The 16,541-nt window shown below is 39.9% G+C and overlaps 1 long non-coding RNA gene across 1 annotated transcript; it reads right to left on the bottom strand.

The window, feature by feature from the left end:
• Nucleotides 1-9,664: 9,664 nt before the first annotated feature.
• On the bottom strand, nucleotides 9,665-15,748 carry LOC112942866. Its single transcript, XR_003248471.1, has 2 exons — nucleotides 15,640-15,748; nucleotides 9,665-10,693 (listed from the first exon to the last, which is right to left on the bottom strand). It is a non-coding gene; the product is annotated as an uncharacterized LOC112942866 (long non-coding RNA).
• Nucleotides 15,749-16,541: the final 793 nt, after the last annotated feature.

Genomic DNA, 16,541 nt, shown 5'->3' with positions numbered 1-16,541 from the left:
CACACGGCAGATATTTTGGACTCAATCCGTCTGCCCCAGTGGCAATTATGTCTCAGGAAAAGTAGCACAGTAGTCCAGAGCAGAGGGCCCTGGGTTCATGCAGATACTGCAGGGTAGGAATGGGTGGTCTGCCTTCTCCTGGCATTTCATGGCCTGGGGAACAGGGTGTCCTGCCAGAACGGATGCATTCAGCATCAGCTTCGGACAAAGTTAGGCTCAGAAAAGGGGGTAAGTATTTACATACATTATAGGCCTGTAGGAAAATCTAGGTTAGAAGGGACCGCAGGAAGTTTTTAGTTCAACCTCCTGCCCACAGTAGGGTCAGCTATGAAGTCAGACCAGGTTATACACTAGAAATAAAAATAGTATTGCAGGGAAGAATTATATAAAGACCATATAGATTTTGCAGAACAAGAGGACTAAGACAAAAATTTTAAAAGCTGATTGTTTCATACTCCTTTACTATTATTTCCATTTTTGTCAGAATCTGTTTAATTTTCTTTCTAGGTTTTAGACTTCTGGTTTGTATATTTTATTGACCTTTAAATCATTTTTAAAGTATTTTTAAATATCTAAAATTATAACTAATATTAAAATCAACTGACTTAAAAAGAAGTTTGATATACTAATTGTTTGTAGTAGAAAGTAAATATTTACACCCCACTTAAACTCAACTTTTACTGGAGAGGAAAAAAATCTCTGTTTATTGTTCACTGGCTCTGAATAAAAAATTAGAAAATCTCTATTATTTTAATAATGACCAAATTTAAAGGGAGACCAGTAACATAGACCTAACAATGCATTTCTCATTCTTTAAATTTTAAGAATAACCAGAGATACTAATTACAAAATGCCTTTAAATGTCTTCTTAAAAAAAAATTCTATAACCACATTTTTCTAACTCCCAAAGTGAAAACAAAAAATCAGCAGCAGCAAAGCACAAAATAAAACCACAGTCATGAGTCAAATTTATATTTTCTATATTTACTATGTTTTCACTGTATTTATTCCATTCACTTTTTAGGAGCATTGTACTCAACTCCCATGTCTGAAAATGAAGAAGTTAAGAATCAAACAAACAGAAATGATGCACCATGTTGTAGAAAAACCTATTAGCTCAAATTCTTTGGTTTAAGACTGAGACTAAAAGAAGAAATGTAGAACAGATAGCATAAAATGGAAATAATGAAAATTCTCAAGAAAAAAAAAATCCAAATAGCCATGAAACAAGTCTCTTCATAAGAGTGCTTTGTGCACTATTTGTGTGTGGTTCTCTCGAGGATCCCAACCTACATCAGGACCAGTCTCATTCTTCTGATTTTCTAGCAGTGAGCACCATGTCCAGGATGAACTGGAGCATTTTCTGGAGAGGGGCAGGCCAGCATGCAACCAGGCACTAGCAGAGGCCAAATTTGAGCATCCTGTTGACTCTTCTGAAGCCAGTGTGGGTTAGAGGCACTGCGACCTTGTGCAGCCAGCCTTGGTATGTGCGTGGGGGTGGATGGGTTAGTGCTCAGATCAACATGGTTTCTTTTCTTGGGCTAAGCCTCCCCGAGGCCAAAAGAGCTGGAGGATCCTGGCTCTCAGGGTGGGAATGGCGCAATGGCACAGGCCAGCTGAAGCCTGAGAAGGGGACTTTGTTTCTTCCCATCTGGGGCCCCACGGATCCAGCGCTGCCTCTGGCTCCATGAACTGCTTTGCAGGATGTGGACCTGCCCTCTGATCTGATTTCAGCGAAGCTGACGTTTGCCGAGCCATTAGTGACTCATTTGACGCTTGCCCAGACTTGTTGAGAGCACCGGAATCATCCGCGAGGCCAAAGCATGCCCACGTTCTCTTTTCTCCCTCCCTCTTACACCCGCTGCTTCAGCTGAGCTAGGTCATGTGAACATGGTAGGGGTGAAGAGAAAGGCTAGGGATGGTGAAAAATTGCAGCATGTTCTCCTCATAGCTTTATCTAGTGTATCTGGCAACGCTGTTAAGGACAGCTCGAGTCCCCACTGTCTCCAGACAGAGACAAGGCCACATAGCACCATGCAGGTCTATTAGCCCAGAGATATGATTGCTCAAGAAATGGAAATTATTTGCATCCTGTCAAGTTATCCAAAGACATTATTTCATTTTAAAATAGTTGAAATAATTACTAAAGTATAATTTTATCATTATTTAATCTAAAAGTACGTAATGTATGTGCACATTTGTTTACTACTAGCTTATCTAAGAGATGCCCTTATTCTGAAAATCTTATCTAAACATTTCTGGCAGTGAATATATAAACAGATAAGACAAGTCAAATAAATAGCCAGGTTGCTTTGAATTTTAAGGTCAACAGTCTTCCTTTTATGCCTTTTTTTTTTTTTTTAACAGACTGAAATTATTCCTAATTCATTATGTTTCCTTAATGTGTTTTAAAAGGATTTAAGGATTTGAAAAGGGGTGATCTTCAAGGATGTCAGCTGGAAAAAGATCAGCTTTCAATTTCCACACTGCACTACAGAGTAAAGAAAAAAAATAAAAGAAAAAAAGAAAACCTTTTCAGGTCATAGATGACAGATAGCAGACAATGTTTTTAATGAATGTTTAAATTGTCTTATATATAATTTGAAGTGGTCATACTCCCAAATCCTTCTGCTATCGGAGTTATTAAACAGTTTGGGGCTTGTAGTTTTACTTGAGATGGAGAAGTACAGTATTAACCTCTTGAGAAAGGGCAAAGCATTGAAAACTGTGAACCACATAAATCCCTCCTTACCTTCCAAACGAGGCTTAAGAAACACCTAAATCAGTGCTGATCTCCACACTAAAGAATGCAGTTTCTTCTACACAAATATGAGTTTTCCTTTCCTTTCTTGTTAAACCAGCCTACTCCTTTACATGAAATATCTCTTTTCTGCTTCATTCTGCGAACTCCTTCAATTGCTAATTGAAAGTAATGGCATATGCTGTGCATATTTGAAACCCGGCCTATGGCCCCTGCTTACCTAGCACATAGTTCTGTGTAACACATCAGAAATCATGGCAAATCCAGGGGAAGTGGAGACCACATTCACATTCACATAGTGAATGTGTTAAAAGCAGGAGTTAAAAGCTCCTGCTTTTTTAACTAGCAAGACATTCCCTATTTTAACTCTGGAGCACTTGAAACGGAGGTAAGGGGAATTAGATTATTGCCAAAGTCACCAGATAAGAGCTTCTCACTGAAGCTCTGAAATGCATCCGTGGTTTCACCTTGACCAGAGCCTCTGCTCTCTGCTGCCCACCTTTGCCCTCCCTTCACCCTCTCTTCTCCCTCGCTCTGTTACCCCTTTCCCTCTCCTCACACTCCTCGTGTGTCTCTCCTGTGCTTTTCTGCCAAGCCTCTAACAGACTGAAGGGGAAGCATCCTCCCCCATAATGCCTGTGCTAATTGAGGCCTGATGGGAGGCATTTGCTGGTCCCTCCGTGCTCTCCTGCAGCTTTTGGCCTCCCAGCTGGGCCCTTGGCGGGCACCCAGGTCCGGAGTCGCTCAGGCCTGCCCAGGAGCGGAGCAGACGCCGGGTCTGTTTGCCCATGGAGTGCAGCTCGCAGCGATGGCCGGCCTGGCACAGGGCGCCTTGGACTCAGTGTCACCCCCCTGGCTACGTCCAGTCCTGGCCGCCACCCCCGTCCACAGGGAGGACCTCGTACTGGGACAGAGGTGACAGGTTTTCTTTCTTGGAAAAAAAATGGTAAATTTTGGCCTGGTCATGCAGTTTAACACAGGAACCTTCCACAAGCTGGCATATAAAAATATACAGTGCAAAAATATAAGGTTTCCCTGAAAATTATTTTTTCATTTGTAGACAACACCGTGGAATCTGCAAAACAGATGTACATCTTATCATTAAAGGCAAGAAGGGTATACTACCTCTCACATTCCCACATAGGCCCCTTTCAGTGATAATTCACTGGTGTGCCTACATTGATTCAGTTCAGGTGTGGATTTCTGAGTAAAATCTCCTGATCATCTCCTCTGACTGCACTTTGATTTGCATTTGAGAGCAATGTGAGAGCTCCAGGGCTGGATTCTCTTTGCTAAACCAGGGCACTGTACATCCCAGCTGCTGATGGGCAGTCCAGCCCAGAGCTAGTTTCAACACATATATGGTGTGGATGACAGGCCTGCAAATCTGCTCCTGTTGCACTGTATTGCTCTCTAATGTTGACACAGCCCACATGCCCGACGGGCAGCTGCAGACTGGCTCCAAGGGCTGTCCCAGCTCCATTCCTAGAGGCCTCTTTAGCCTAAAAAGTCCCTGTTTAGAGAACAGATTGTGGCCATTTGCTCTGTGGTCACTGTGCATACACACAGCAGGGTCTGGGACAGCTCTGTGTTAATTAGGGCCTGATCTCAGCTTCCCAGCAAGCCAGCAAAAGCCCTGCTACCTCATGTACAGTGCGTTTTCTCGAGCCCGCAGTTTGGAAGGGAATAGGGATAAAAGGGAAATACCTGCTGTCCCTTAGGTTTTTTTTTTTACCTTTAAATGTCTCAATTGACTTTAATCAGTTTATCGCTAAACTATATCAAAGTGGCTCAGTTTAGTGGAAGGAACTGAACACTCCTTCTGAACAATGCCTGCTTTTAGCTGTCTGCTCAGTGCTCGGCTGGAATTCAACCAGCAGAAGTAATAGCTGATGGACTTGGGGGAAGCTCACTTAAAGCATATTATGTTGTCAAGCCAGATTTGTAAACTAGCTCTTTCCAAATGGGGGATGTGTGTTTGATCTTAAAGCTTCAAAACTTGGAATGTAAGGTGAAGGGGAAAAAAAAGCATTACTTAGTCATTGTCAACATCTCCATTGTGTTCTGATAAGCTTTCAGAACTGGAGAGTCTGAAACCCTGTGATTAATTTATTTTAAATAATCTGTTATTTATCCATATGCAGTGACTCCATCACTGGATTCATCTCACCTAACTATAAGGGCAGGAGTTAGCATGAAAAAAAATCTGTCTACGTGTTGGCACCTTGGTGCTAGGAGTCTAAACTGCTGCTATTGTCAATGGAAATAAAGTCAATACATTCACTAGGGAGTGATGTAGGTCACCCTAGAACCTATCTCAGTTGCTTAGATGTAGGCATCTTCCACGATTTGAGATGCAGAGCTCATCCCTCCCATCAAGGGTTATCCTTCATGGTCTCCAGCTGCTGTTCTGGAAGAGCACTGGTGCCTCATAGGATATGTGTCACATCTGCTGCCCCATGAGGCCACATCATACATCCTGCTGTGTCTCAGACAGAACCAGGTGCCTATTCTTTGGAATCTGAGTCCCAGCATAGCTATGGACATCTGAACTACTTCTATGCCACTCCCCTGTACTCCCCAGTTGCCTGCTAGTGATATCTATTTTATTATGAGACTAATTATGTCTTTGGTATCCCTCTTTTACTCCTTCAGGGCTACCCAGGTGACTGGCTTGTATGCAAATGTTTGCTTGCACACAGAAATCCGTGGAGGATAATATTGGGTGTTGCCCTAGAGTTATGCTAGGAAGTCTCTGAGTCACAGTATGCTCCCCATACTAGCGTTCCTGTAATGTAAGTATGCTGTGCCCTTTGGTCAGGACTTTTGGCACTTTTGTAATGTATGCCTGACTGGTACTGCTGCCAGGTTCAGGAAGGGTGTGGTGCAAGCACGACTAGAGCTCTCTCAACACAAATTTCTAAAAACTACCAGGCAACTGAACAAGATTCAGCAACTCCTTGTATCAACCAAACTCTGTTTATTGGTGTTACTTTCTGCCCTTGATTATCCTGAATTTAAAACAAAATACATGGTAGTTCTTACACATTCTTGCAGCCAGCAGACTATGTAGGTATTGCAATAATAATGTCTATCTGAGGACTTTTGAATCTGCTGCCTGCCTCTTTCTGTGCTTCTCATTTTCAGGCAAGGCTTACTAGCTTGGAAGTCTCTAGTTTTTCACTCCCTCTGAGGTTATGCTTGCACGTAAAAGCTGTTGTGTGAAAAACTAAGGAATTTACAGTCTAAATGACAGCATAAGTATTTCTCCAGTTGGACAATTTTATTCCCTTTCCTGGGCATCTGTGCACTGATGGATATAGTGAATAGCTTTTTAACTCTTGCTCTGTGCTTGGTTTGGCCAGATATGGACTAGCTCTACTCTTGAAGTCATGTAACCACATTATTGCAGTACTCTGTCGGAGCTGGGATGCCAGGCTGTGTAAATGTCCAGCGAGTTCTGCACCTATTAGCTTACTTCATTCTCCAAATGCATCAAGCTAAATAGGACAGAACTTTGCAGACAGATTGTCCACCTGACGCTCATCACGTATTTGTCAATTGGTACAACCTCCTCATAAAGACAGACCTTAATGAAGATATCCAGGCTTTGTGCTTCTAGAGGATAGTAAAAGACATGACTTGACTCAGTTCCTGTGTGTAAGGTGGGTCATTACCTTATTCTCAGCCTGTCACTCTGCTGTGTTATCAATCAATATGACTTAGAACTACTCAGATTAAAAACAGTGAGGGGGAATTTATAAGCTTCACAATCGTTTCCTAGAATAGCAGGAAGCCATGGTTCATTGGAAAGGAAAAAAAAAAAAGGCAAATGAGCATTGAAGCAACATGTTACAAAGCAAGTTTCTGTTTTATATTCTTTGTAAGGTAGTTGTGCCAAAAAAAGTGGCAAGAAGGCTGCTCCTGCATAGCTTTACTTAATAACAAACTCATCCATAATCAGTGGTAATATGGACATGAGAAAAGCTTGAGATATTTGTTCATTTCTCTTATTTCTGTAGTGAGGGTCTGATGGCAGCTATAATAGAGCACTTTGTGTTCATGCTTCTTAGTTTGTGGCCATCTTTGAGATTTCAGTATTCTAGTTATATATATATATTTTAGATATGTGTCTCTGACAACGAGTATCTCTTTCTTCTCTCTGTTATGTCTTCACCATCAAGGCTTAACCATCTCTAAAGAGCTGGTTAAGAGAATGAATGAAGATGGATTCTCTAAATGATTTCCATTTCTTTATCACTGTTTGCTGAAAAGCCTTTTTTGCATCTGCTTATTCAGATACACTATGAAACAGGTTCAAGAGGGGGTCTAGCCTGGCTGCATACCCTACCTCATAACTAGGGCTTCTAACTAGGGCTATGATGCCTCCCTAGGGCTATGATGCCCCTTGTGCCACCTGCCTTGCAGCCACTGAATGAAAAGAAGTTTTTTTTTGCATGTGTTTTTATCATATGGTCGTTATATCAATATAGTGTTCCTATCCATACATTCTCGGAGTCAAATTATGTCAATGTAATCATCTTACTAATACCATAACTGTGTGAATGCTCAGGACTGCAGCATCTTCCTGTTATTGATTTCCAAACCCATATACTTTAAATTATAAAAAAACAAAAAGACCTAAAAAGGCTGAGAATCCAAAAGCGACTGCTTTTATCTCCATTACTGGTTTTATGCCCATATATCTATCATCTTTGAAGGGTTGAGATGCCTTCGCAGTTTTCATATCCCACAAAAAGTTAATGTATACTTTCAAAACATGGGGAAATTAGATTTTTAAGGGTCCATTTCTTTACTTGTCAGATATGGATATTAGTTACCAATAGCAATAAAAAGGTTTTGAGATTTTAGTGTGCAATATGATTCAGGCCAAATTTCTCTAATTTTCTTTTCTTATCAGAAACCTAGCTGAGAGACTTGGTGTATTTATAATATGAAATGCTAATAACATTTCATAATAAGTGAAACAGAACAAAGGCAAAATGTTGTCGTTTTCACTACAAAGCAGTAATTATTGAAACATGCAAAATACTCTTGTTACATCAATATTTTATCCTTTTAGATACGCTCATATATTTAACAGGGTTCTGCTTTTTAATACAGGACACATTATAGCCGCTTGCATTCACTTAGTGCTTGTGCAATCAATGATTATTTTACATTTTGCCTTAAGCTCAAGAATAGACTATTTTTTCCAGACTAGTGTGATCCGGGGTTCCTCATACAACTCAAACTGTGGCAGAAATCTGCAGCATACAGACTACAATATGTGATATATTATGAAATATGTATTATAGCTTGCTGCTTTGAACCAATATTTATGTTATCATTTTCACTATGTCTCCCTAAGTGTATTGGTATTCCTGATAAATCCTCTTCTTAAACAAGACAGCTGATCCCTTAAGGCTGGCTATTTGTATAGCTGAGTTCCTAATGATGTGTTAATGGTCTTAAAGCACTGTCAGCATGGTGCTCTTTTTTCACATGCCATTCCATTTTCAACTCTCCATAACTCTTTGAATTTAGATCTCATAGCTGAGAAAATCCTGTGACAAACAGAAGATCTTTAGGCGGTAAAAGGCACACATAATTAACATCTTTAAAGACATTTTGAGTGAGCATATACTACAACAAAACAAAGAAAAATGCTTGGAGCTGTCAGTTTGCTAACCATGGTTTGTTTGGTCAAGGTTATTAGTGACATTCTTTTGATAGTTAACTCCTCACCTTTCTTTAGCTGAAGCCTAACTACAGCTTATGACCAGAAGAATCCAGTAATTCTTTTTTTCATACACAAAAGCAATATGAATCTTTAAACAGAGTGCAGACACATGCAAATTGTATCATGGTGTCAGATATGAGAATTGTCTCTATATTATAGCCCATAATTAAGATGAAAAAAGGCTCTTTTCTCAGCCAAATTCATAAATGGCATTTATAATGGTATAATGATAGTGTAAGTTACACACAAGTGGTAGGTTGTGTGAAAGTAGAAGGCTTATTTTAATGAACACAGAGGGATAGTTTGTAGGAGAAGAGGGAGCTGAAAATGAATGTAATAAAAACATATGAAGAACAGTATTTGTTTAAACCAAAGATCCTAGTAGCCCAGTATCCTGCTGCCAGTAATAGATGACTAGGGAGCACATACAGGAACCTGGCAGGTATGCTGTGATGTCTCCCTCTGGTATAAGCAAACTTGTTTTCACTAAGTTATAGATTCCCAGCACTGGGCTTCTCTTTAATTGGTGCATCCCTTGCTGACCATGCAGCTTTCTCTAGACTACCTTGAGATATTTTTAAAGATATATTTTAATGAAACTTTCAGAAATTCTTTTGAACAACTTTTTTTAACAGATAAGAAAAAAAAAAGGAAAAAGAAGAGGATAAAATTCCATTGTAACTACAGATGAGAAACAGATGAAATAATGAAGCAAAAAAAACAGTCTCAAAGAAAGTACATAAAGACTGGAGAAAGTATTCACTCCCTGGCATATTGGATGTCAGGGCTTTGACGTTAATATGGAATACCACAATAATTTGGCACTTATGGTGTGAACTTGTAGCCTTGGGCTTTAATGGAATAACTATTAGTAGAGCATTAAATAACTGCAGCAAAAAATGATAGCACAATAGTTCACCTCATTTGCAGTAGTAATTTGGTAGACTCATGTATATTACTAACAGTTCTGAGTCTATAGAATTAGCCCAACACTATTTCCAAGGATGGGACAAAGTACTGAGGTTTTGCTGTGGAAGTTCAAAATTCATTTATAGAAAAGGATCAATACAGGAAAAGACATTAAAAAAAAAAAAAAAAGGCTGTCTAACTGCTGTTTATTTTGTTTTGTTGGATATAATGCACAATAGAAAATATCAGCATGTCTCTTTTATAATGACAGCAGAACCATAAAACTTTAATGATTACATAAAATGGTAAATCATTTTGTAGATGGTAAGTGGAGCAATAGCAGTATCTAGCAGAAATGCTGTCATTTTGCCTTGGCTGCATTAAAAGCTTTCTACAACATTTAGATGGAGAGCTAGAACGAATGACTCAAAATACATATTTATGTGATATATAGTGGATCCAGGCAGAGGCTGATGATAATAAAAGTACCCATCTGTAGCTTACTCTAGTATTTCTCAAACCTTACACAGAGTACCAGACTATGCTCATATACAATGATGCAAGGGTGAGAAGCCAATGTATTTAGGCCATTGTATTGCACTAGTCATCTGTAGCATTTTAAAAAGGTGCTATATTATTCTCCATTTCTGAGTGTGATACTAATACACAGGAAGAAAAAGCTCCCACAATTTTAGGACTTTTGAAAGTGCTTACACCTCAGACTTCCCATTATTAGCCTGCATGCAGTGGATTGAACAAACCTCTTTTAAAGTTTACAGAAACAATTATATTCTGTGAGCTCATCTGCGTGTGGAGAATGTTCCCCAATTTCATCTCTCTGGGTGCTGGTCACTTCCAGATAAGTCATGGAAGAAATATCACGGTTGATTCTGGTTCTTTACCTATTGTGGCTTGACTTGTTGCTACCCATTTGAGGCTTTTGTGTGATGTTGCCAAGTCTAAAGATCAGCTGAAAATACTCGGTACACGAAGTGCGTTTCTTTTGTAACTGGGCACACTAGGTACCTTGCTATATTGCACAAAATATATTTTCCTCTCATCTAAATGATGTTCACACTCTAGACTTGGTACCTATTGCTGAAGTGACAGATACACCTAAATTTACTCACAGTGGTAGTCTCATTGACTTCAGCAGGGCAGTTCATGTAGTTAAAATTAAACAAGTACAGGCACTTTTGCAGGTTCAGATCTTTTCCTTGCAGTCATCAGTATGTCATTACATGCCCCCAGGAACTCTGCAGCTCAATGAGATCAGCTTTCTTTGAGGGGGAAAAAAAAAAAAAAAAAGTTTCAGAATTAAAAGGTGTTTTTGAAGACCTAAAGCATTCATTACTGTAAAAGAAGAGTGACATGCCGGAATACAGACTAACCTAATTTTGTCAAAAACATGTGTGGATGCTGGAAACTGTACAAGTGTAAAAGCTAGCATAAGGATGGTTATTTTGGCAAGGCAATCCAGTTCTGCATGAGAGAGGTGCTGTTTGTCTGCCTGTGCACAGCCACTGTTGGTGTGTTCAGTACTCAGTGCTGTAAGGCAACCCACACAGGTAAGAAATGTTTGTCACCAAAGACAGACTCCTTCTAGGGCTGCCCAGAAATGGCTGGTGTTTCATGTGTGTCTTTTTCCTTGATGAAAGGTTTTGAAAACCTGGGATTTGTTTCTTCCCTTACTTAAGACATGAATCATCCTTTCCTTTGATGGCTTCCTGACTCTGGATTACGACTCTATCAGTGAACCAAGTTGTGAGAAAGACTAAAAAGAGAGTTGTCTTTCGTGAACTGGTAACTGATCTGTTCAAGTTTAGGATCCGAAGGAGGGGATTTGATACAGCACAGAGCGATGTTGTGAAGCTCTTTTATACCCACTGATGCTGGGGATAAGATGGAAAGTCACAGAATATTTAGGTAGGTCCAACCACCAGGTTCTCATCATACAACTTCCAGGGCATCTGCATGTATAAAGCCAATGAGCAGAGGCTCGCACCCCCAGGCTTCACTTACTCCAGTAAACCAGGTATGCCCTGGTACTGAGACTGGCTTGCATGAGACAGACCACACACAAGTTGTTAAACTCTCCTTCCTACCCCCCAGAGCATAGGGACCACAAGCAATCTGCACTTGGGAGGGCTACCTGCCAAACCATGCCCAAAAATAGTCCAGGAAAATGCCAGTTGACCTGGACCAGAGTGTCAGGTTTGAATGGGACAGATTGAGTTATAATGCCTGGGAACATTTAATATGCTATTATAAATATAACTGCAGTACGTATTTAGCAAAAGGCTCCAGTGGGGATAATACTGATGTACTTTGGTCTATATATGATAATAACTGATTGCTTGAATTTGCCATTTTCCTTCAAGAGTTAAATATAAACAGTATAACTGATTCTGCTCTCTTTTTGGGATTTTGTCAAGCAAATACTAACTTCTCATTCTGTTTTCTAGGAAACTCAGAGAAATAAAATGAGAGCAAAATGCAGCTACTCTACCTCACAAAAAATGTTATTCAGTGATCTGGGTCCATTTGTTTGACCATTTTGTCCTAATTATGATAGCACGTAAAAGACAAATATAAAGCTTTGTAATGAAAACAAGGGAATTAAGCCAAATCCTTGCTGTTAAACATGGGCCATACAAACCCTTTTGATCTTTGAGATGCAAGAGTTCAGTGGAAGCTGCTTGCTGTGTCAAGGGTGATAAAGAATATCACATAAGGCTTAAGCCTTTTATTCACATTTTATTCACACAATTCACCTTTATGGGAATGTACCATACCATATTCTGGTTAGAAAGTAGAATCCCAAATTGTTGTTAGGTAATAGGTTAAAATAGGTAACTTCTACTTTTTGAAAGGGAAAAAAAAAAAAAAAGACTAAACCCCTCAGTAATGTTGTTTGAGCAGTGTGTAGAAAAGATCCCTGCTGTGGTGTGAATGAGCGTGAGGATTAGGGGATGTACCACCTTCAATGCACTGTTTTGACAGCTTATCCCTTGGACACTGCATGAGCTCAAAGTCTCACGGAGAGGCTGCTCTCTCAAATGCTGCCTAAAGGGAAAGGGGAATTAGTTTATAACATTTGACTGCAGGTTTAGAATAAATTCTATTTACTAAAACATACTCTGGTGCTTAATCTGATCCTGTGTGAGTTTACACACATAGCAGAGGTTAGAGAAGGTAGTAGGAAAATCCTTGGCAACAGTGATTGGTGATATATTCCAAAGGAAGAAGGGGTGTACAAGGCAAGGAGGGAAAAAGGACAAAGGAAGATCCTACTAGTACAAGTGTAAACACTGTGAAATATCAATCTTACTCTCAAAATAATAACTGTCTTGTGGTCAAATATCCCCATAAATCTCTGCTAGGGACTAAGATTTGAGAACTAAATCCTTTTTGTTTCTGAAATAAATTTTAGAGACAATATTTTAAGAACTCTTCTTATGAATCTAAGAATGTAATTTGTACCTAGAATTTTTCAACTGACTAAAAGTGTATTTTAAAGTTCCACGTTATCACCCTTCTGATGTCCCCTAATTAACAGTAACAGAGCAATATATCACCGTGGGAAAGTTTTTAAACAACTTCTTGGTCAAACTGTAGACACAGATCCTGACATACTTTTTGACAAGGGGAGATGACCCTAAGCTTCTCAAGAGGCTGCTTTGCAATTGTCTTGCTGAAGCATTGCCATTATCTCTCAAAAAAGGGCTGCAGTTAAGAAAACAGCACTCATGTTTAAGAACTAAGTGTGCAAGGGGGAAATGGAGTAGGCAAGCAGATGTCAATGGCTGTTAACATACAAGCTCTCCAGTGGTGGCAAAGCAGGAGGTGGGATGTTAATTTCTTCCCTGGAAAAGCCCTCTAATATGGGAAGTGCTTATGTGATGCTGCTGTAGTCCTACAGGCTTCATTTGAAATTCAAAAGCCTGTTTTCTCATCAGTGTGCACCAGAGTGACTTCCAATTTCCTATTTCCCTGCAATCTTACCCTAGATATTAGAAAAAGATTCTGCACAGTAGAAGGCAGCCACCTGAGGAAAGAAGCTCTTTTTGCTAATATTCCTATTGTTTGTATGAGTAAGATGTTTGCAGATCTGAAACAAGTTTGTAGAATTTGATTTTAGCGTGTTTCGTTTGTGTGTGGTTTTCCACCTTTAAAATTCCTTTCATATATGAATCCTTTGCTGCAGGTCATGAATATCTGCAGTCATTGGAGAAGAAATAAAGGCTACGGAGATGCACAGCAGCTGCCCAACTAGCCTGGTACCTGCATGTCAGGGTGGTGATGGCTGAGCAGGACAGGAGGATATTCAGAGTGGCTGCATTAGGCTCTGTGCAGACACCCGATGACAGATGGTAAGTGCATGGAGGGATTTATAGCTTGAAAGATGAGATAAACAAAAGGAGGAAGAAAGAAATCCTCTCAGAGTGACCCATCAGATCCAGAAGAGAGATGTCAGGATTTTCAAGTGCTATCCAGTGCCCAGGCTTTTTATATCATGCTACCTTTCTGGTTTCACATTCACGAGCTGCAGTTGATCTAAGAGGTTACCCCTGCCTGTGCCTCTTCACTTTTTGGATGGAGGGGATGGATGGCAGAGCTCTGTGTCTGCTCTGCAGTGCAGAGCCTGCTATTCACTTCCACACTGTCAAGGGCGATGGTGGAAATGAATAGAGTGAATTATGAAAGAGTCTGTACTGAGCAAATGTATCTTGTCTTTTGCTTCCTCTAAGCCTGTGAGTCACAGCTTTTCCCTAATTGATGCCCTGGCTATGGAGGGACCAGCTGCTCTATTCCTGCTGCAACAGCGCGACCCCAGCAAACAGCCGGCACTGCAGCAGCTTTCACACTCACCTTCCTTTGAAGGATTAAAACACAGCAATGATTTACTGACCTATGAAGCTGAATATTTCATTCGGGAAATGAAGGAGACATTCACAGGCTTACGTGTTCTCACCATTTTATATCATCAGTCTTCTTGCCTTTGAATTTTTCAGGACAGGAACCATTTTGGGGTCGTGCAACGCTTAAACAATGGGGTTTTGAGTCTGAGTGAGGCTTTTGCAGACTTCATTTGAAAATGTGACTCATACAGACATTAACATGCAATAACATATAATAACATACAATTCTGCCTGATTTTCATATTCTATAATTTTAAACAGGTGAAAATTAATATTTCATATATATATTTCAATTCAGATAGTTTACAAGAGTTAAAATGACATTTATGTAGGTTTTTTTTGAATTTGGGGCATCACAAAGAGCTATTTTGATTTTAAAAAATTGGATTAGTTTTGCTTTGCCTAGCACATATTCCAAAGTCTCCAGATTGCTATGCAAGTTCACTTCCTGACTGCTGGATGTTAAATTTGAAAGAGGGAGAGAAATCTCAAAATATTCCGTTGACACATTCCTGAACAGCGGAAAAATGGGATGGGAACTACCCCTGAAGGCTGGACATCAGCGTGGGAGCTGGAGTTTGCCCTGTGCCATTCTCTCTGCCCGCTGAGCAGCCTGCCCTCCTGCCCTGGTAGTCAGCATGTGCCTCACGGGGACGTGGTCACAGCACTTGCTGCCCTCTGCCAAACTCGTATGTCGGGAGCCAACACTTTGTCAGAGTGGATGTCAAGTTGGGTGATACACGCTCTAGGTGTCCCTACCTGAGCAGGAAGGTTGGACTAGATGATCACTAGAGGTCCCTTCCAACCCTGAATATTCTGCGATTCTGTGATACTGGGAAATAGAAGAAAAAGAAGCACTGGGACCAAGGTTATGACGGAGAGGAAAAGGAGGTGCAAGACCCTGAGCTAGGCTGTGGGAAGCTTGTCTGTAGGAGGTCCTAATGGCAAAAACATTGGCGTTTGTTGGTATATTTGAACCCTAGTCAAGTAACAAGACTTTAGAACTGCTTGTAGGCAAGATACAAGGCCAGTAGTGATTTGAGAGGGAAGCTGAGAGGAGAAGCCAGGGGAATAGGCAGCAACTGCCTGCTCTTGTCTTTTGAGCTGGCTGCATAGCCTCCGGGTATGGTGAATCAAATGCTGAAAATAAACACAGAGCTAGGCATTCTTCTAACCTCCGGTGTTTTAATTTTACCTGTACCAGGACATGTAAGAAGACATCACAGCTTCTGGAAAGATGTAATAGGGAGCTTTAAACTTGAACAATGAATTTCTTTTCTGGCAGGAAATAACAGCTTAAATACCTTGTTCTCCTGTGTTTGGAGTTCATGGAGTTCCTACTTAATGCAAAGTGCTGAGCAGAGGAGGATGTTCAATGTAAGAACCATCACAGAAACGATTCATTCTTCAGCATGGCTGTTTCGGAAACAATTTGTTATTTCTTCGCCCATACCAATTTTGTCATTAACATTTAAGATAGGAGGAAATCTTTCTCTGCTGCTTCTATCATCTGAAAGTTTTCCCTTCAAGTACACAGTTAATTGAAGTTTTTAATTTACGGGGTAACATTCCTGTGGCCCTACTGCCCGTTTGACTATGGCCTTCCTGATGCTGTTGAAAATGGAACGGAAAGTTTGTATATTTTATAGACAAAAATTTGCTGACTATATTACTAAACTTTCAGGTACCTATCATTCTATTTCTTTCCCTTGTGAGGATGCTGTAGTATCATGCATGGATTTTAAATCTACAAAATCTAAAAATAATCATCTTCACATAGTTGAGTTTATGGCTTAATTTGTAAGAATTAACTTTTCTTAAGCCTTTTTTTGTTCTATTTTTGCAATTATTAGGTAGAATGGTTTATGGTCACTTAGTCTCCCATTTTATGCAGCAAATGTAAGCCTGATTCTCATTCTTGCTGCATACCCAAAATAAAGTCATTGGCTACGACAGATGTTCAGCCTTTTAAATGGAAACTATACAGTTTTTATCACATACATATTGGGTGAAAAATTAAGAATTGTCTCTTTTAGCTTAAAGGATCTTTGCCTGCTGTGATTGTTTTGTATCTGTTCATAAATAAACTTCACCTTCAAAAGTTTATCTTATACCTATGGGGACATTTTCTTAACAAAGGGAAAAGAAAACAGAATTTTTTTAAACATGTCAAATAACTATTTACAAAGGAACATTTTGATTTTCT

Source organism: Nothoprocta perdicaria, unplaced genomic scaffold, assembly GCF_003342845.1.
Source record: "Nothoprocta perdicaria isolate Ctin4 unplaced genomic scaffold, notPer1 scaffold_136, whole genome shotgun sequence".
Lineage (NCBI taxonomy): Eukaryota > Metazoa > Chordata > Aves > Tinamiformes > Tinamidae > Nothoprocta > Nothoprocta perdicaria.
The sequence above is the reverse complement of the archived record's forward strand: the minus strand, read 5'-3'. Positions and strand labels throughout refer to the sequence as shown.